This window comes from Macadamia integrifolia, unplaced genomic scaffold (genome assembly GCF_013358625.1).
Source record: "Macadamia integrifolia cultivar HAES 741 unplaced genomic scaffold, SCU_Mint_v3 scaffold429, whole genome shotgun sequence".
Classification (NCBI taxonomy): Eukaryota; Viridiplantae; Streptophyta; class Magnoliopsida; order Proteales; family Proteaceae; genus Macadamia; species Macadamia integrifolia.
The window spans coordinates 320,009-342,131 of record NW_024870326.1 but is presented as its reverse complement, the minus strand read 5'-3'; positions in this window follow the sequence as shown (position 1 = coordinate 342,131).

Here is a 22,123-nt window from a genome sequence, read left to right as displayed (position 1 = left end):
GTGAGAGACTTCAAGATTGCTTCATGGTGTGTGGGGAATGCCATCAACAATCCCCAAATTGAGATATTCTCTTGGGACTTCTTGAGTTGAGCCAAGACTGGGTTCTTTGACTCTTTCTTCATGCTGCTAGTTTTGGCCTCATTAGTCCTTAACTGTTGTACTGCTAAAGCCTTGCCCTTGTAGTCTTTTTCACTTCTAGTTTCCATCACATTGACAGGCTTCTTCATAATAATCTCTGTGGTATAATAGTCTTCATCATCACTATTTGTTATGGTGATTATCCCTACCATGGGATCATCCTCTTCTTCTAATTCCCCCTCCCTACTTGGGGTAGGAAGTTGAGGTCCTCCACAAATATCCATAGCCCTGGCTCACAACTTTTTAACTACATTAGAAAACTGTTGGAATGCAATGTCTACTTCCTTTGTGAATGTGTCGTCTAGCCCTCTTTCCTCCAGATCATCCAACTGCTCGTGGTAGTAACGATCACTGATAGTTACTTCACCCAACATGTTGTCAATTTCTTCCACTCTTTCCTACATCCTCAATGTGTTGGAGTATATTTCACACAACTTTTCTTCCATTTCTAATACGGAGTTATGTTCATCCATATAGACTTGCATCGGCTCTCTAGATTCTTCATCATTTTCTGAATCTGACGTAGAATCATCTCCTCCCACGTAGAGGGAAGACTGAATGCCCCTTGTCGGATCAACTATTAGGTCATCACGACTGATAGTATAGACTGAGAAACATGTCTGGTGGTCTGGTGAGTAATATTCTGACTCATCATCATTATCATTGTACCAAGGCCCTTAGTAGTCATCCTAGTCTAGATACCGATCATCCTCTTAAGAATCAGTCATCTCCATCCTTTTCATCTTCATTTTCGTCCTCATCGTCATCATCATCATCCTCTTCTTCGCTGATTTCCCCCTCACTTGGTTCTTTATTAGATTCCTCTGGACCATTGAATTCTCCAGCATCTAAACGCTTGTAGTATTCAAAGTGTATGGACCGAAAGATTTCTATAAGGTTAGTCTTGACATCACTGGCCCGAAGTTGGACTAGTCTTAATTCATCATCCTCTGTGTCACTCCCTATGTGGATTAGGGAGATATGTTCCTTGACCTGTTCCCCTATGGCCAATGTGGTTAGTGCTCTGGCAAGATCAACTGTAAACTCTTTAATTACCTCTAGATTGTCCTCTGAAGATATAGCAGGCTGAATTAGAGAAGAGGGATCACTCTCCTAGTCTTCTCCTAAAGCATTCACTGATCCTATTGATGAGGTCATCTTTGGGGAATCTAGTAGTGCAAGCATATCCTTCCAATTGTACATATCCGTCCATCCTTCTTTTGGGTTATATACTGAACCTTAAGAATGGGATTGGTATGAGGGGGATGAGGGATAAGAAGCGAGATAGTATAAAGATGATGTAATGTGAGAGGTAGGATATGAAGATTGGGGGTGATAGGATGAGGAGATTCCTTCTCCTTGATGGTGGGGGAAAGGTTGATGGTCTGGTGGAGGCTGATAATATGGTGAAGGTGGGAGGTATGGTGGAGGTTGGTAGTATGGTGCGATGGATTCTTCTGTTAATGAGGAAGGATGAATGACAGGAATTCGATCTTCTGACTCTTCTTCTAATGATTCTCTTCTTTTAGGGCTCCTCATGATTTTCCTATAAGCGCAGGCATTCATGTTATTCTTCCGAGATCTAGGTATAATAAGTTGAGTGGGGTCACTCTCTATGGATTCTTCAACTAGATTGTTCATATGATTGTGGAGTGGATTGGTGTTGACATTGGGAGGTTGCTTCACCTTGACCTCAATGGTTCCGTTGTTTACCAAGTCCTGAATTGCATGTAGTAAACCTATGCATCGTTCAGTGGTGTGCCCTTTCTGAGTATGGTAAGCATAATATTCATGATCCCTATACCAAGCTGGAGGAGGGTTCTTGATCACTCTTGGAGTCACTATCCCTAGCAATCCTTATTTCTTTAACTTCTTATACACTTCCGTCACAGGCATTCCTAAATCAGAAAACTATCTTCTTGGACGAGGGGCCTTCTGGGAGGGTGCATCTGCTTGTATTATGAGTGGCTATGAAGAAGTGGCTAGTGAGACTGACTGCTGAACTGCACTCACCATATTAGTTTCTAGACCCTTTCCACGTCCGACTCTGGTGTTCTTCCCTGCATCTTGGGAGGATCCTTGATACTGAGCTTCCCTTAGGATTCTATTTTCCACACGTGTGCCGGTGGCTATTAGGGCATCAAAAGTCTATAAATGTTGATAGTATAGGACATTATAATAGGGTTTTGACAAGTTCTCTATCAACATCTACACTTTCTCTACTTCTGAAGGCCGATCTGCCATCTTGGTAGCCTTATCTCTAAACCTCATCAAGAAGGTGGTGAATCCTTCTCTAGGCTACTGTCTCAACATCTCAAGCTCCCAATGTTTCACATCCACCTCAGTATTATATGAGTACTACTTGGTGAAGGCTTTCACCACTGTTGTCCAATTATGAGTTTAGGATGACTCCAACTATGTGAGCCACCTTAGTGTTGGTCCCGATAGGGTTAACATGAAGGCTTGTCCCATTTGGTTGTCCGCAAGCTGCCACAACTAGGTGATGCTAAGGAAGACTTTGAGATTGGGGTCTCTTGACCCATCAAACCTGTCTGTCTGCCACTTAAATTTCTAGGAAATCCTTGCCCCAGAAAAGAAACTTATTTCATACGAAACTATTGTTTGACTTTTTGAGCTTTTTTCGACTCGAATCATACTCTCTAACTTTTCTAATTGCTCTCTGAGTTTTCTTTCTCTATCCATTTCTAGAGGTTCCATTCGGACGTGTGTTGTAAATTCCTCTTCCTCATCTTTGATCACTACCCTAGGAGGAGGGACCCTAGAACAGGCCCCTCATTGACCATTCGAATGGGTAGGTGAAGATCCTCTTTGATCGGTTGGTCTGACTTACTCCGATTCTCCTGAGTCAACTCGAGAAGAGTTCCCATGACAACTTGTAGCTCCATTCTATTTCACATCTACCCGTAGCCAGTACTGACTCAGTCCTGGGATCAGCTTTGGGAGGGTTCTGAAGTGCATGTAATATCTGAGCTATCCCTATCTTGACTTTAGCTATTTCTGTCTGCAAGATCTCCACGGGAGGGACCCTGACCTGTTTGGGTGTTTCAAAGTCATGTGGGTCCATACTAACTGGGCTTTAATCACTTGGTAGTAGACAATCTCGAAGAGATGACGGAGGTGACACTGGACTTAAGCAAGTCAACCGATTACCCTAACGCATCCAAAGGGACCATAGAGAATACTTGAGGTGTAGAATTGTGCCTAAACCAAAAGTGGCTTATTTTAGGATTCTTGAATTCCCAACCCCTTGTTCACACATTCACTAGATTAACAACCAATGATCCATCCAAAGTTAGTCCGCTTAATGATAGCGGTGGATAGGGTTTAATGCCCTTGGTCCACCCAATGTCATAAGCGGGAGATTCATACAAATAGCTTGTCAAGAATATTCCCATAAGACATTCCATGTAATAAAGTCATGCTTTCCTTGCTCTTTTTCCCACTAGGTGTCCTTCCACCTGATTTTCTTAGGACTTCTCGAGACTTTACGTGACTTTAACGGGATTGCCCCTAAGTGACGTATTTGGACATTTTTCTTAAGGAGGAGGGACATCTTCTATCCGAAACCCACTCAGGAAAGCAATTCTTTATGATGGGAATATAAGGAAGGAACATTCCTTTTAAAGACCGCAAACAAGTTCTACAGCTAGCTTGTGGCGCTCCTAGCTTCTTCATCTATTTTTTATATGATACTGAGTATGCAATGGCTGCAATAGGACTGACAAGGCTTCCTTAACGGGATCTATATACACAAGGTACGTGACCCTTTTGATATACCTATAGGTATGAGATCAAAGGGGTGACTTCCTTGCCCATTACTCGTGATTACACATGAGGTCAAACAACTGGCCACGTGGTGGTGGAATCGTGAGTGATTGTGTGTAAAAGTGGAATGCAGGAATACCCTTATCTGATCTCAGAATGTCATAAAGTGCACGAACCTCCCTGAGGGTGCTGGCACAATTACGAACATCCTTGCCATTTAATAATACCCCACACCCTTGTACAAGAAGCGGGTATCATTTGCTCTCAGAGTACTCTCTATGACATTGGCTAACCACCCCGAGGGTGCTGGCATGACAGGGAGTCCCTCGCCAAATGATTTCACTTCAAGCACGATGCATAATGTGATTAGCAAACACAATTACAAACATAGGGTTAGCCAAACACGTTTTCAAACAAATGTGGTGGAAAATGTCCTTGCATTTAAAGGTGGCACCTAGTATCGGAAGCTTGACATATGTCTCCAGTGGAGTCGCCAATGTGAGGGTAGCAGCCAGAAATGGGCTCATGCATTGTCAATTCCTTCCTTTCTCCTCTCTTTCATCTCTTTCATATGAGGGAGGGGGTGTCATGTGTGCTTACCCTGTGGGCCCCACACTACCATATCGCCGCTCAGTGATATGTGGAGGCCTATTTCTCAAGAGTGTGAAATTCATCATTCGAGATAGGAGTTTGATGATGGTCCAATACGGGGATCGGGGTCATACAAGTGGGGGTTTGGAGTCACCACCTAAGGTTATGGGCCTAGGACCCTGGGATGGGCCCAATTCCTGAGAAAAGGGCCCGAAAGTTGGTCTGGTCCAGAGGGTTAGGGTAAGTGTCAGGTTACAGAATTGAAAAGGTGTTAGGCACCCAATCTGCTTGGTTCAACCAGTCTTCCTATTAGATGCTTAAGAACGAACATTTTCCATAATTATTCCTATTTCGTATGCATGGCTAGGTTATCACGCATATGTACATTGATTGAATTTAAATGATTATAGACACTAAAACAAGGTTAATATAAGTTTACATTATACTAATTTGGATAGGAAATTATACCTGAGTTTGACCCCTATTTCAGGTCAAGAGGGCTGGGCCCCTGATTAGCACCGGCTCGGACTGTCTTTTAGATTCTCCTGGCTCAGGGGAAGATAGTCTTGACCTCCAACTTCCTTTCTTAAGAGATGTTAGCTGTGATGGTATGTGGATAGAGTTTTGGCTAGGAACAGTTACTTTTGGGTTCGGATAGAGCTTCAGCTAGGGAAGGCTTTTTCCAGGTTTGGATTCGGAGCTTTGGATAAGGAAGGCTATTTCTGGGCTTAGGATGAGGTGGCATTCCGGTAGAGCTTCCACTGAGGATGGGCTATGGGAGGGCTAGGGTGAGGTGGCACTCCGATAGAGCTTCCACTAGGGATAGGCTAGGGGAGGGCTAGGCTGAGGTGGCACTTTGGTAGAGCTTCCGCTGGGAATAGCTATTTCTAGAAAGATTCCAGGGGCACTCAGATAGGCTTCTGCTAGGAAATGCTATTTTTGGAAAGAAACAGATTGACCTAAAAATGGATTGAAGATCCCCAAAGCCCCAAAGAACACTTTGAAGATTCAAACAAAGCTTTGGATTTTGACAAAGATCTCTTCATAGACCCAAAGAACCTTAAGGGGGGAGGGATTTCTATTTCTGGTAAAGCTCAAGAACACTCAAAGGGGGAGGCTAAGAACATATTATTTTTGGCAAAAACTGGATTGGACTAAGAACTTGGATTGAAGATCTTCAAAGTCCCGAAGAACACTTTGAAGATCCGAACAAGATTTCGGATCTTAACAAAGATCGCTCCGAAGACCCGAAGAAAATCAAGTGGGGGAGGGGAGGAGAAGAGGGTTTCATTACTATAGAGTGAGGTGGATTTGTTTGGTGTGTAAAATCCAAAGGAGGGGGTATTTATAGGTTTTTCGGACCAATGGGAAAGAAGGAGAATTTTTACCTAATGAAAAAAAGAGGGTTCTTAAACTAAAATGGGTGAAACGGGCTTTTATCCAATGGGTAAAAGGGGTTCTTGGATTAAAAGGGGTGAAGTGGGCTTCTATCCAATGGGTAAAAGGGGGTTTTTTGGGAGAGAGAATTCTTAGCCAAAAAGTATGATTTTAGTCTCAAGAAGGTGAAGAGGAAATCTCTTCACCTACTGGGCCAATAGAAAAGCAATCCCAGCCATTGATGGCGGTGCCCAAGATTAGGCTGAAGTGCACAGGGCATGGTGAGTATGGGAGGGTAGGCAATGTGCACAAAGTGTGCAGGAAATGTCATGGGTGTGCGGCGCATGGCACTCGGGGCAGTGGCATGGGTATACAAGAGTGGCATGGGTGTGCAGCACTATGGCATGGGTGTGCGGCACACAAGGTTGATTGGGGCAGCAGTCATGGGCAGCAAGCATGGGCAACAGCCATGGGCTGGTAGTAGTAGGCATAGGCACGGGCAGCAACATGCATAGGCACCAGTTATGGCCAGAGGGGGCATAGGTCATAGCTAGAGGGGGCATGGGTAATGGCCAAAGGGGGTGTAGGTCATGGCCAGAGGGGGTGCAGGTCATGGCCAGAGGGGGCACGGGCTGGGTAGCAAGTATAGGCAGTAGCCATGGGCTGCAGGCACACGCTAGGCAATAGCCAGCGTGTAGCATGCATGGGGGCTAGCCTGTTGGCCAGCTCACGCAGCACGTGCGATCATGGATTTTTCTAGTGACGATCATGGGAGATCTGACAGTCTGATTTTGAGGTATCATATATCATCAGAATTGTAAACTGAGCACTATCCATCCGTATGGTCATGTTGACCACATTCCTTCATATAAAGAAAGTCAAAATTGGACTCTCTTCTCTCCCACATGGGGCTTTTAGGGTTTCCAGGTAGGGGAATGTTTCTGGGTCATCTGGGTAGGTAGGAGATGAATTTCAGGGTATTTGGGTAGGTAAGGGAAGAATTTTAGGGTATTTGGGTAGGTAGGGGATTTTTATGGTTTCCCACAGGCTTGCTAGTGTGCATGGCATATGTATGAGAATGTAATTTTTTGGGGATGATCGCGAGAGATTCGACTATCCGATTTTGAGGTGCCATATATCGTCAGAATTGTATTTCCAAGCACTATCCATCTGTATGGTCATCTTGACCAGATTCCTTCATATAGAAAATCAAATTAGACCCTCTTCTCTCCCGTGCGGGGGTTTCCAGAGTTTCAGGTAGGGGAGTATTTTCATCATCATCTCTATTGATCGGAAGCCAAAAGTTGAGTCCAAGATCCACATTTCATCATAGCCGGAGGAGGATGACAAAACTGAGTGTCTACAAAGTGTGCCTCTTGTTCCAGGTTCGTCTGATGATCCTAAAGATTCTTCTGAAGCTAAAGATGATTTGGTTGAGGAAACCAAAAATGATTCTTCTGAAAAAAGGCAAATCCCAAATAGTCCTTATGTTCCTCCTGTCCCCTTTCCTAATCGCTTGGTAAATAAAAAGAAGGCTACTGCTATAGATAAAATTTTAGTAGTCTTAAAAAAGGTAGAAGTGAACATCCCTCTTTTGGATGCCATATCCCAGATCCCCGCCTATGCAAAGGTCCTTAAAGATTTGTCTACTCACAAATGTATCACTAGTGTGCCCAAAAAGGCATTCTTGGTAAGTAACATTAGTTCCATAATTACTCAACCTATAGCCACCAAGTATAAGGATCTAGGGAGCCCTCCCATAGCTTATGTAATAGGCAACACCTACCTTGAGCATGGCTTACTTGACCTTAGTGCAAGTGTGAATCTTTTGCCTTACCATGTGTATAAACAACTAGGATTGGGAGAATCGAAGGCCACTGGAACTACTTTTCAGTTGGTAGATAGGTCTATTAAGATTCCTAAAGGGATGATTGAGGATGTCTTACTTAAGGTGGGGGAATATATTTTTCCTATTGATTTCATTGTGTTAGATACCTAGCCCTTCTCAACCAAAGACAAGATCCCCATAATCCTAGGAAGATCATTCCTGGCTACCCAGTAATGCATTAATCAATTTTTGAAATGGTTTCCTAAGATTATCTTTTGGCAACCAACCTGTTGAATTTAATATGTTTAGGATAAGCAAGCAACCACATATGGAAGAAGAGATCAATATACTTGAGGATTTTCTGAATTTTTTTGATGATTTAATTACCAACTTTGATATTGATTTTGATTCAGAATTCCAGGAGTGTATGGATGAGTTGGATGATGATAGTGAAATTTTTTTTCTGAAGTCCTGAGTCTTCATAGACCTATGGAGCCCTTAGGACCCATTTCCAATTTCATTCTTAAACCTTCTATAGTTGAGCCCCCTAAGTTAGATCTTAAAGAGTTTCCATCTGATTTGAGATATGCTTTCCTAGGACCTGACCAGACTCTTCTAGTAATAATTTCTTCAGATTTGACTTTTAGCCAGGAAAAGGAATTACTCAAAGTGTTAAAAGACAATAAGGAAGCCCTAGGTTGGACCATAGTTGATATCAAGGGTATAAGCCCTTCTATTGTGCAATATCATAAACATCTTATAGAGGATTCCAAACCATCCACGGAACCCCAAAGAAGAGCTAACCCAGTGATGATGGAAGCCATTAAGAAAGAGATCCTAAAGTGCTTGGATGATGGAATAATTTATTCTATTTCTGATAGGCCATAAGCCCAGTTCATGTAGTGCCGAAGAAGTCTGGTGTTACTATAGTTCCCAATGCCAATAACAAACTGATTCCAACTCATGTCCAATCAGGGTGGAGAGTGTATATAGACTACAAGAAACTTAATACGGCAACCGAGAAGGACCACTTCCCATTGCCATTTATTGACCAGATGTTAGAGAGGTTAGCTGGACATGAATATTATTGTTTTCTTGATTGATATTCTGACTATAACTAGATCTCAATTGCTATAAAAGATCAACATAAGACCACTTTTGTATGCCTGTATGGAACATTTGCTTACAGGCGTATGCCCCTTGGGCTTTGCAATAGCCCTGCTACGTTTTAACAATACATGATGAGAATTTTTTTTGACATTGTTGAAAAATTCTTAGAAGTATTTATGGATGACTTTTTTATTCATGGGAATTCCTACTTTGAGTGTCTTCACCATCTTTCCCTAGTTTTGAAAAGGTTCATATCTAAGAATTTGGTTTTGAATTGGGGAAATACCATTTTATGGTTAAATCTGGTATTATTTTAGGCAATGTAATATCCAATGATGGAATTAAGGTAGATAAAGCCAAAGTGGATTTAATTGTTAATTTACCACCTCCTCAATCTGTTAAGGATGTTTGGTCTTTTCTTGGTCATGTTGGCTTCTACAGAAGGTTTCTTAAGAACTTTAGTCAGTTAGTCTGGCCTCACCTCACTACTTGCTAAAGATCAAACTTTTGAGTTTTCTACAGAATGCCTAGAATCCTTTGAGCAACTTAAGAAGGATTTAACCAATGGACCCATTGTTTAACCAGCTATTTGGACTGAACTTTTTGAACTAATGTGTGATGCCTTTGATTTTGCCATAGAAGCAATTTTGGGACAAAGGATTAATAAGCTGCCCACTGTTATTTACTATGCTAGTAGGACCCTAAATGATGCACAACTCAACTAACCACCACTGAAAAAGAATTTTGAGCTGTGGTGTTTGCATTAGAAACATTTTGGTCTTACTTAGTTGGATCACATGTGGTGGTGTATACTGATGATTCTGCTCTTAGATACCTTGTTCAGAAGAAGGATGCCAAAGCCCATCTCATTAGGTGGGTTTTACTTTTGCAAGAGTTTGATTTGAAAATTAAGGATAAGAAAGGAAGTGAAAACCTAGTTGCAGACTATTTGTCTCAACTTATTCCTTGGCTGTCGATTCTTCAGTCAACGAGAATTTTCCTAATGAACAGTTACTTCCAGTATCCAGTGAACCATGGTTTGCTAACATTGTCAACTTCTTAGTCTCGGGTATGACTCCGGATCATGGGTCCACCTAAGATAAGCATAGGTTTCATTCCCATGTTAAGTACTTTTTTTGGGATGATCCTTATTTGTTTAAGATATGTCCGGGTCAGATTATCCGACGATGTGTTCCTAATCATGAGCAGCATTCCATTCTCTCTTTTTGTCATGATTAGGCATATGTAGGCCATTTTAGTGCGAAGAAGATTGGCTAAAGTTTTACAGTGTGGATTCTATTGGCCTAGTCTCTTCAAGGATGCTTTTATGTATTGCAAGTCTTGTAAAGCTTATCAAACTTTAGGATGTGTGACCAAGAGAAATATGATGCCCCTCAACCCAATTCTAGTTGTTGAGATTTTTTATGTGTGGAGGCCATTTTAGTGCGAAGAAGACTACGCCCAAAGTTTTACAGTGTGAATTCTATTGGCCTAGTCTCTTCAAGGATGCTTTTGTGTATTGTAAGTCCTGTAAAGCCTGTCAATCTTCAGGACATGTGACCAAGAGAAATATGATGCCCCTCAACCCAATTCTAGTTGTTGAGATTTTTTCTGTGGGGTATTGATTTCATGGGACCATTCCCTAATTCTTTTGGGAATTTATACATCTTATTCGCTGTAGATTATGTTTCTAAATGGATTGAAGCTATTTTCTATAAATCTAATGACCACAAAGTGGTGATCAAGTGTCTGAAAGAGCACATTTTCTCCTACTTTGGTACACCACGTGCTATTATTAATGATAGGGGTGCACACTTTTTCAATAGGCCTTTCAAGACCTTGACGAAGAAATATGGGATCACCCATAAGTTGGCTATACCCTATCATCCTCAAACTAGTGGTCAGGTTGAGGCATCCAATAGGCAGATTAAGCAAATTTTGGAAAAGACTGTCAACCCTAATCGCAAGGATTAGTCTAATTGATTGGTGGATGCCTTGTGAGTACATAGGACTGCTTATAAGACTGATTTGGGTCAATCTCCCTACCATCTGGTGTATGGGAAGGCATGTCAACATAAGGCATTTTGGGCTATCAAATAGCTGAATTTGATTTGTCTACTGTTGGTACTCATAGAGGACTCCAACTAGCAGAGTTGGAGGAGATTAGGAATGATGCCTATGACAATTATAGGATTTATAAGGCAAAAACCAAGTGTTTTCATGATGGACAAATCCTTAGGAAGTCTTTCACTCCTGGTGATAAAGTTTTGCTTTACAACTCTAGGTTGCATACTTTTTTAGGCAAATTGAGATCCCATTGGGATGGTCCTTATATTGTGTAGACTACTTCTTCTCATGGTGCTGTTGAGGTTTTGAACCCTAGCACAGGTGCAATTTTCAAGGTCAATGGTCAACATCTAAAACCATTCTTTGAGCTTCCTACTGCTGCTAATAAAGAGGTCATCGATATCCATAAACCTCTTTACACAAATGACTAACTTTTACCCAAGTATGACCCCCTTGCATTGTCTTTGCTTTTAATTATTTCCATGCATTGAGGACATTACATTACTTAAGTGCGGGGGAGGAAAATCATTTTTTTTTCCTTTATTTGTTTTTCTTTTGTTTTTAAGTTTGCTAAGGATGAAATCCTACTTTGGATTTTGGTTAATGATCATACCATTTAGTTGTTTGACGTATAAATGTAAGAATTTTTTGTTAAGGTACCCATCTTGAACACATAAAAATCTTGTTGAGAAAAAAGAAACAAGCCTGTGTCTTGAGATGGGACTCTCTTTTGAAAAATAAGAAACCCTTGGTTTACGGTGTTGGACCATATGTAAGTCTGTGGGTTCTTAGTACTCTTGATTTGGAATTGAGAACTTTTTAATTTGGCATGTGTTGACAAATACACAATTTTAAATAAAGTATGGAAAGTGATATAAATAAAAGTAAGAGTTGATTTCCTTAGAACTAGACAAGGCATTGCGCCTCAGGAAACGTGGTGTCTTGATCGAAATTCCTAGGGAGAAACTTCTAAAAGAACTCTAGTATCACTGTATGTGGGCATATACAAAAGGCGAAGCTACATAGTAACTTGGGTGTCTGGTGTTTTCTTCACCATATCATTCAGGCCAACAGTAGGGGAGTAGGATAGAGTTTATTATAGAAAAAAAAAACCACACAATAAGAAAGTATGTGTAAATGCCATCAATGCCTTGTAACATGTTTGGTCAAAAATACTCAACGCCTTAGTCCTTGGTTCCCTATTACTTCACAAGTGGTCTTTCCTTAAGATAAGGATGTTTTGGAAGAGACAATGTGAGTTCCACATTAAAGAAATATGCTTGTGCCTGAAATCAATATGGGGTAATAAAAATTCAAGTGTGGGGGTCCCTAGAACAAGTGTATGAGAAATTATCTTTGCTCCGGATCAGTATGGCCATTACCTTTAGCCAAAGTTGAGATTTGTTTTTCTGAATTTTGGGTGTATATTCACTGCTAACACCCACGAGACACAACTAGTCCTCTAGGGGTGACCTAGTGGTTTAAAGGCTTGTTGCACATGCTAAGTGCAATTGTGATTCCTAAGAACATGAGTTAGGTTTTTTGTTTTTATTCTTTTTCTTTTTATTTTGCTCGAGGACTAGCAAAGTCTAAGTGTGGGGGAATTCTAATGAGCACATTTATGTGTGAAATCTAGGATATAAAACCATGCATTTTTACATACTTCGAATGGAGCTACCTTGGGTTTTACTCTCTTTTTGCAGATTTTGAATTTTAAAGGCCTTAAGGTTTATCGGGTGCCATATCTCCAATTTTACACTTAAAGAGGTCCAGTTTCTTTTCTGGGCTATGAAGAGGATGAAATTCTATGCAAGATGGATTGTTGCATTAAAAGTACGCATTCGTTTTGGCACCTATACACGCAATTATTCTTTTCGGACTAAAAAAAGAATAATAGACCAGAACTGAACCGAGATGTAGACCAACCCTTTTGCAGTTGTCCCTGGGGTACAAAAGAATATTCCAAATGCCAATAAGGATAGATGGACCCCCCTTGAGTAATTGAAGATTCTTTTTTTTTTTTTGTAACAATAACTACTTAGCGTAGGTCTCAAGTTCGAACCTCTTGGCTGTTTTTTTTTTTTGCTCTCCTATTTTTTAACCACTTGAAGACCAAGGGCATGGAGGATATTTCCCATTAAATTAGAAGATTGGCCAAAGCAAGAGAAATTCGGCCAAGTGGGGGTTTCTTAAGCAAGAAGAGGGACAAAAAGGAAAGAAAAAAAGAGAAATAAATCTTGTCCAAATCGTGTCTCTCTCCTCCACATCATCAACAAAGATGTCCAAATCTTCAAGCAAGTAGAGGAAATTGTCCAAGGGTTGTGCACAAGTTTGAAACAAAGAGAAAAGAGAGGAAAAATAGGAAATAAGAGAAAAAAAAGAGAGAAAATCGTTGGGTCTCCCATCTTGCACGATTTTCCTCTTCTCTCCCCTCCACATCAGCACCCCAATCTCAAAAAAAATCTTGCCTTTTAGAAACCCATTTCGTTGGTTTTTTTCTCCACTTCCCTATAAATAAGAATCATGTAAGAAAGGGAGGCATCTCTCTTCCTCTCTTCCTGTCTTCCTCTCTTCTTCTAGGTTTTTAGTTGTGATCTCTTTTTTCTCTTCAGTTCTTTGTCTTAGTTTTTTATGCAAGCACTTTTGTAATATTTTTTTTTATTGATGCAAGTCTTTTATTTTGATTAATACAAGACTTTTATTTTATTGTTCAAGTTATTCAAAGGTGTAATAATTTTAATTTCTAGTTCAAGGCTTAGTTCTAGGTGACAAGAACAAGCTATGGAGCATCTCTTTCAAGTTCAGTTTTTATCTTCTAGATTTGTCTTCCCTAGTCCTAGAAATTTCAGATTTAATTTAGTTCAAATCTGATTTTTAGGGCTGGTAGTATTTCAAATCTCAATCAAGTTATTTTAATTCAAGGATTCAAGTATTGAAGTTCAGGTAAGTAGGGTTCTACATAAGTCTTCTCACCCCCCTCTCATTTCCTCTTCTTGCTACCCATTCATTCTTAATTTAGGATTTAAATTTCAGTTTTTACTTTGATACTTTCCCTTTACCCCAAGGTCCTTGGCTAGATGCATGTGTTAGCTTTGCCCCTTTCTAGCTATGGAACCATCATTTTATTGCCTTTACTTTCAGTTATTTACTTTCAGTCATTTACTTTGCCTCCCTTCCCATAAAGCTAAGTAAAGCAGCCCTTGTAAGAGCACTCTCTGGTCAAGTAGGGAAGCTCATATTATTTATGGTGCATCCCTCAGGCTAAGTAGAGATACCTACTTGTGTGCCTCTCTCTGGCTTTGTCCCCTTTATTTGCACTTTTTTTTTAACTTTTCAACACTTTTACTTTCAATTATTTGTTTTTTAATTGCGTGGTTTGAGTATTTAAATCCCTAGATGACGAATGGCTAGGATTATATGTGAATGGTTAGGTCATTCAATTTTTATTGCAATTTCAATTCTAATTTTCATAGATGTATTGGTTATGATGCTTTTAGATGAATTTGTATTAGGATGGTAGTTAGAAGTAGATCACCATAATCAATCCTTACACTTTCGCCTTACTAAAAGAAGCTAAAAATAAAGTAGCTACTCTCCTTATGTTTGACTCGTTAGCTACACTGATTTGTACGCTTGCGGTTACTTTTAAAATTCAAACAGTGCCTACGCGTCGTGGTGTTGGGATCGTTGCTGCTAGGGTTCCGAAGAAGGTACTATAGTTTGTTGGGATCGAAGATGTTTTCACTTTGTCTCATGGATCGACCAATACTTTGGGGAATTTCATTAAGGCCACATTTGATTGCCTCTTGAAAACCTATGGTTTTTTTACACCTAATTTTTTTAGGGAAACTCGATTCGTCAAGTCTCCCTTCCAAGAGTACATAGATCTATTGGCAAAGCCAAAGACGAAAGCCATCATCTTAGAGGATTTGGACTAGGTGTAAATCATCATTGTTTTTTTTTTGCACATACTAGAGGGAGAGAAGGAGAGAGAGATGATACCTATTGTGGGAGAACCATCGAAGAAGATGAATCATGATCTTGGGCTTGAGAGCCCTTTTGAATTCTAGCAAGGGAAGGGAAGTTGGGGTTTTGGGAATTTTTTATCGGGAGTAATTGGATAAAGGTAATAGGTTTTGTAGGGTTTTTGTTCTTTCAAGTTAGTAGAAGAATAGACAAAGTAACTTTTTGGTATTCTTGTAATTTACTCTTTAGTCATTCTTTTTCACTTGTTTATTCCGCGGGAATACAAAAATGAACCAGACATGCCAAACGTATTTCTGTTCTATTTGCATTCCCACAGAATAGAAGAACACCAGAAGCATTCTCCTATAGTGTTATCAAATGGCACCAAAGTGTAACCCACTAACATATACCTATTCTAGCATACAAACAGTTGAGTAAGGACTACATGACACTGGAATTACCATCAGCCACGAAGTGTATCCATTTCCAAATGTAATCTTGGAGTGCACGATATCAGAATTACCATTGGCCACAAAGTGTTATTTGTGACTACATCTAATCTAATGCACATAATCAATGCATGAATGCAACATCCACATGGAGATCACAGTACCAAAACCACCTCAGCCACACCGGATCCCATCACACATCTCAATAGACGTCACATCATAATTCTCATTTTCATATATATAATGATTCAAAATAAAGTAACTTGTTATGAGATTCAATAATCATTTCATAATTAAAAAAGCAATGATAATTTCTAACATATGTGAACAATCCTATAATGAATAACATTCCACAAAATGAAGTCAACCATCCCTCACCTCGATTGTGTTTGACTGAATCGAGTTCCAAGTGTATCAAAGGGGTGTTCAACTCACTTTCATTGACGTTGTACATGCGTGTCATTGTTCTATGTACAAGGGTAGATGAATGTCATTACATCCAGAAACATCGAAGAGGTCCCACAAGGGTTACACCCAAAGGGCATAGGTACTGTCAACTTTGACAGTTCCGGGACGTCCATCGGAAACAAGGTAGAATTCCATCAAAAATATGGGAAATTCCACCAAAAATATCAGTAATATTTCTAGTGACCTTGGTAGAGAGCTCATAAGAGATTGGGCTTCACCAGAAATATGCCACCGGATTCAGCCCAGGTTGTTTCCGGTGGCTGTTTCTGGTGAGAACATAGAAAGGGCCCATGAGGTTTGGGGGGCTTTCTGAATCGGGCTCGACTGCTAGAATTTTTTCTGTGGAGTTTTTATGGGATCTCCCTACCTCCATTTTGACCCAAAGAAGTTCCGATTACATCGAGCCATTTGGGAGATATGACAATCGAATGGTGGAAACCCTAACTAGGCATTTGGTCACAAGTGTTGTCGGAGCTCACCTGGCTTGGTTTTAGCTCGACAACCACACCGAGGAAGTGAAATAAACATTCCCTGAGCTTCGAGAGGTGCTGGGGTCATGGTAGGTCAAAATGAAGAGAATAACTGGTAAGAGCAGATGGTACCTACCTGCGACAATATTCCAGCAAGAAATCGTGAAGCCAACTAAGGTGAGCTCCAACTCTCTTCCCCTTCTTCTTCTTCTTCCATTTCTTCCTTTCTCTCCTCTTCTTTCCCTATCCCACATTTTGGACAAGTGAGGAGTGAGAAATAAACTCACTCCTCCTTTTGTAGTAAGTCATTTCCTTAGGGTCTGTTTGGTTGGCCCTTGCCCGGTCTAAGTAGGTTGGTCTGTAATTTGGGAGACGTGGACATTCCTCCTTAGACTCATAATGTGTACAAGTCATGTGGGAGGTGTGGGAGAGTGTGTGGGGTTATTTGGAGTTGTTCATGATGCAGGTGGTTTGGTCCACTGACATCAGAATCCAACCAGCAGCCCAAAGCGCAACCGAAAATATGCCACCAGATCCAGCCAGGCAATTTTTGGTGGGCTTGTTTCTGATGGTCAAGGCAGTGTTGTACCTTGACTACCTGCTGTCCTCACTTGGTCATGCCATGGGTGTTTTCCCTAGGTTGTGTGTAGGGGTGTCAAAAGTGAACTTAAACCGATAAGACTGACCAAAATCGATCAAAAAAATCCAGATCAAGCTGAACCGAGGGCTTACTGGATTGGTTTCGGATCAGAGGTATTAGAAGCTATCAGCTTTGGTTCGATTCGTGTTAACCCGATGGGCACCTGATAACCGACCAATCAACCCGATAATTGGTTGAAAATTGAAACCCTATTTGTCACCTCTACTATATAATATATATCCTTCTCTTTGGAGTTGCAGGCTTGCAGTCGTTTGTCACTATAATTAATGAATTAATATATTTCATTCTCCAAGACCAAGAGTCCAAGTCCAACATTTTAGCAACTAAAAATTTTGGAATTGTGTGGTTGTGCTTGACTGCTTGCATCCTCTTTCTCCTTCGTCTTCCTCTCACGTAGTGATGTTGACTCAACATAATTCTGGTAAGCAATTTTCTTCTTCTTCTTCTTCTTCTTCTCCTTCTCCTCTGTAGCATGTCTTTCTGCCACTTTCTTTGAAAAGAAGGGGAGTGCTTCTAAAGCTTTCATCAGTTAATGTCAATCTGTGGGCCTTTTGTGTCTCTTTTCTAATATTTGTTTGCAGTAAAAGGAAAGTAGAGGAAGGTTCTTACTAGATCTAGGCTTCCTTTCAACTAAAAATAATATGAATGATCGAATCCTAAGATAAGATCCTATTCAACACGTGCCCTAATCCAGTCTAATTTGAATAGTTGTGATAGGCCTCGAATCAGAGATTGGAAGTACGACTAGGTTTTGGCTTGCAGTTGTGTATTGCTAAGGGGGTAGAGATGACCCCACATATTCGTGCATTGCGTGCCTATCTAACTGGAGGGGATTCATCCCTTCCGATTCCAAATGGTAAGTGACCCAACTCCCCACACTTAAATTTTGACACACATCAAAAATTATCAAATAGCCTTAAGCATGTTCGAGGCCAACTACCCGTGCAGGACTAGCCATGGGACAACAAGCTATCTTGACCACTAGAAATAAGCCATTGAAAGCAGCCTGGGCCTGGATCCGATGCCTATTTTCAGTGGGTTGAAAGGCTATTATTGGGGTTTCGATGACCGTGGTTCCCTCCACTCGCATCGTTAATGGCCCCGGATGATCCCAAATCATCCTCCACATCTTCCTCATGATGTGAGCAATTTACGGACCTAAATGGTTGGGTCCTCGTGCCCAAAATTCATTTTAACCCGATTGGTCCAAAAGGGGTCCAACCCAAATAGACCCTAAGGTCCACTTAAGTTATAAGTTGGGAAATGAGGATTCATTTCCTCATTTCCCTTATGCTCAATGTAGGAGAGGAGAGAAAGAGGTGAGGAAAGAAGAAGAAGAGGAAGAAGAAGGAGGTTGGAGGCCTACCTTGGTGCCGGCTATCGCCTTGTTGTCGGAATCATTGTCAAAGGTAAGTACATCCTCCTATACCACTCTCTCTCTTCATTTCGACCTAGAAAAAGCTAGGTATGGATGGAATCTTGGTATAAAAATCATGTTAAGGTCATAAAATATGTGTTCTATCCTCCTGGGATTGTTGCCGAGCTCAAACCAAGCCCAATGAGCTCCGATAACATGTATTGCCAATACACCAACTAGGGTTTCGATCGTCCGATTAACATATCTCCTAAGCGGGTTAGTGGAATTTGAATTTTCTTGGCTTAGAATGATGCTAGGAACATCCCCTACAGACTCCATAGAAAAAATCCCGATGATCGGGCCCTAGCCAAAAAGCCCCAAAATGGGTGGACTACCCTGAACTACTACTAGAAACAACCCACCAGATCCACTGGGTCTGTTTCTGGTGGCATATTTTTGATCGGCATATGAGCCTTATATGCTCTCTGACTTCTCCATCGAAAATAGGACTGAAATTTTTGGTGGAAATACCCTATTTTCGATTTGTGTTTTCGGTGACAGTACTGTCACTTAGGAACAGTGTCTGTACCCTTTGGGGATGACCTGTGTGGGTCCCTCCCGATGTTCCTAATGCAAACTGGTTATGATTCCCTTTGTGTCTAGGACAGTGATGAGCATGTGCCCCAAAGCCATAATTGATTTGATCGATCAGTGGCCGTACTTAAACCTAAACACACCTGATCGTAAACCAGGCGAGGGATGGACTGTGTTTATTTTTTAAAATTTTTACCATTATTAAATTTCTCATATGATTAGAATTATATGTTTAATTGTAATTGCTCATATACGATAATGATATATTATATTTATCATTTTACGATTATGATATGAACTGTATGGAGATGTATGATAGGATCCGGTGTGGCCGAGGTGGTACTGGTACCGTGAGCATCGTGTGTTTGGTTGTGTGTGTGAGATGGAATCCGATGTGGCTGAGGTGGTACCAGTGCTATGATTGTCGTAAGTATGTTGCATTCATGCATTGATTATATGCATTAGAGTTAGTTGTAGTCACGGGTTCACTTTTTGGCCAAGGTCTCATTGGTATCGTGTATCTCGGGACTGCATTTGGAAATGGATGCGCTTCATGGCCGATGATTGGTACCGATGTTGCATAATCCATACTCAACTGTGAAATGTATGCTAAATTAGGTAAATGGTCTTGGGTTTCACTTTGTGGCCAAGGTCTCACTGCTATTGTGCACCCGAGACTATATTTGGAGATGGATTACACATTGTGGCTGAGGTCTTGCTGGTATCGTGTAATTCATACTAACTATATCACTATGAAGGCATGTAGCATATATGTGGTTAGGTATCACTCCTTATGCTATGAACCCTTGCAACAGGAGTTGAGGTGGTAGATAACCCATTGGGGTATGTTCGATGTGCCTTTCTAGAATGCCACACCCGCGGTACGATGCGATTGTTGCCGAAGGTGAGAACCTACCTGTTATGGCCGATGATATACCGATGTCATGACTGCCAGGAGGGGGTTATCAGGGGTTTGCTGGGTGACCCATGGATGCATACGGGGACTGGTAGGCTTTTATTCACGGCTAGGGTTTGTATCCTTGCATAGTCGATGGCGGTTCCGAGATGAAGGATACAACCTAATGCACCGTAGTAGCATTTACTAGACTTAGTTTGTATTGTTAGGTGGATAATAAATAAATGAACTATATCACGAGCATCATGGACTATGTGTTTAATTTTCACAATTATGCATCATAAATTGTTATTGCTATTGTCTTGTTTGGATGTGATTAACCCCACCCCTCACTGAGCGAGTTGGAAAGCTCACCCCATGTATACACCCTTTTTTAGATGATGATGCAGGTACCGTGGTACCAATGGTGGGTGACCCAGTATCTTTTGGGTCAGAGTATGGTGTGAGCGACTAGTGGAAGCCACAAGTGGAGGAGCACGATCAGGACTGTGCTTGTGAGCATTGTGCTTACGCCGCGCCGTGAGATTGTACATCATATTTTGATACTTTTGGATATAACTATGCATTGTATATAATTTCTGAGATTATATTATACATCATGGATGAATATAACAGAATAACTCGGTTATCGCTATTATATTATCATTAGATATTTCTCCATTTTATTTATGATTCCACTACTATATTTGATTCCTCTACTTATGTTGGTTTGTGATGTGAGATTGTGAAAATGTTAAGGTACTACGATCAGAGATCCTGGTAGGTTGTAAGATAGGTACGTGTCTTACTCACACCACCGATATTCCTAATGATAAGTTGGGTCTACTGGAAATGGAGTGTGACAGCTATGGTATCAGAGCACGATGCTCTACCTTAACTCACAATCTCAGCCAAACCATGACTTGGGGAAGTTAGGATTAAATAAAAATCTAAAGACAACAATAATAGAAATTGCACAATTAGGAGACAAGCATAGGCGTTAAAGCCGTTTCATTATAATAGAGAACTTGGATACACAGCTTACACTTTTCATAAGAAAATAAAATATTAAAAGCAGGAAATCCAAACTAGCCTAAGTGTAAGAAATTAAACAACTGAAGCAACGGATAGAATGTAAAAAGTTCAACTAAACCTAAAACATCAAACTCAAATAAAATATGGAAAGAAAAATCCTAAAAACTACAGTGACAAACATGCCACTACTCTTGCTGCTGCTGGTTCTGTCCTTGGCCCTGAGCCCAGTTCAGACCATGTGTTCCTGGAGGAGACATTGGAATACCAAGATGGAAGACCATCGCCTGCATCTATGCCTCTAGGGAGGCCACTCTATTGTCCATAAGACAATAGGTCATGTCTATACTATTGAAGCGGCCATCTATACTCCTCATCAGAGATGTGGTGGTGTCTAGGCGGGCCATAACATCATTGAGACCATAAGGCCTCACACCCCTAGTGCCCCGAGAAGTAGAAGCAGCTATAGAACCCATAGTCTAGGGATCAGGTGGTGGAGCTCCACCAACCCCAGCAGCTTTTCCTCTTGCACCACCAACACCTCCACCAACATCACCGGCATCATCGCTGACATTACGGGCACTGCCACCCTCTACCTCCATAGGCTATTGACCCTCTCCTGGAATAGGTGTCACCTCCCGTAGATCTATAGTCATCTTCCTCAGAGAATCTTGGTTGAAGTTTCTGACCTCTTCACCCAAGCATGCCTCTCCCTTCAAGTCCACCCCCAAGCGACGAAAAATGTCAGTAAGTATTCTTCCATAGCACAGGCTTCCCGCTCGGTGATCCACTTCTTCGAACCGAAGTACCTTAGTCCACATAAGGAGATAAGAAAGACGTATCTACGCCCCCATGTACACGCAGTAGGTCACGTAGGCTTGCAGTGCGGATACCTCATCATAGTGTCTGCAAGTGAGGAGGACATTCAATGAATCACACGGTAGATGACCTTTGGAGTAGCAAAATAGTTGACTGAATGGTTCCATCCTTTGGCCTCCTTAGACAGCATGTCGTTTATCTCCTGAAAGGTATCGAGACTCTGGAATTCATATACTGGAGTCTGAGGTAGGCAGTACACTAGGTCACTGTCATTGCTGACCATCAGAATATTAGCCAACTGCCCCATGTCAAAGGAGATCTCCACCCCCTTCACATAGGAGGTGATCCGTATCTTTTTGGTATCCCGATTCATGCATTGCAAGTTGGAGTAGAACAACCTGACCAATGTGGAGTAGTAGTACTTGTTGGGTTTTAAGATGTGGTACCATCCAACCTCGTCAAACCGTTGACAGAGATGGAATGCATGGAAGTCATTGGTCCTCACATAGACTCTT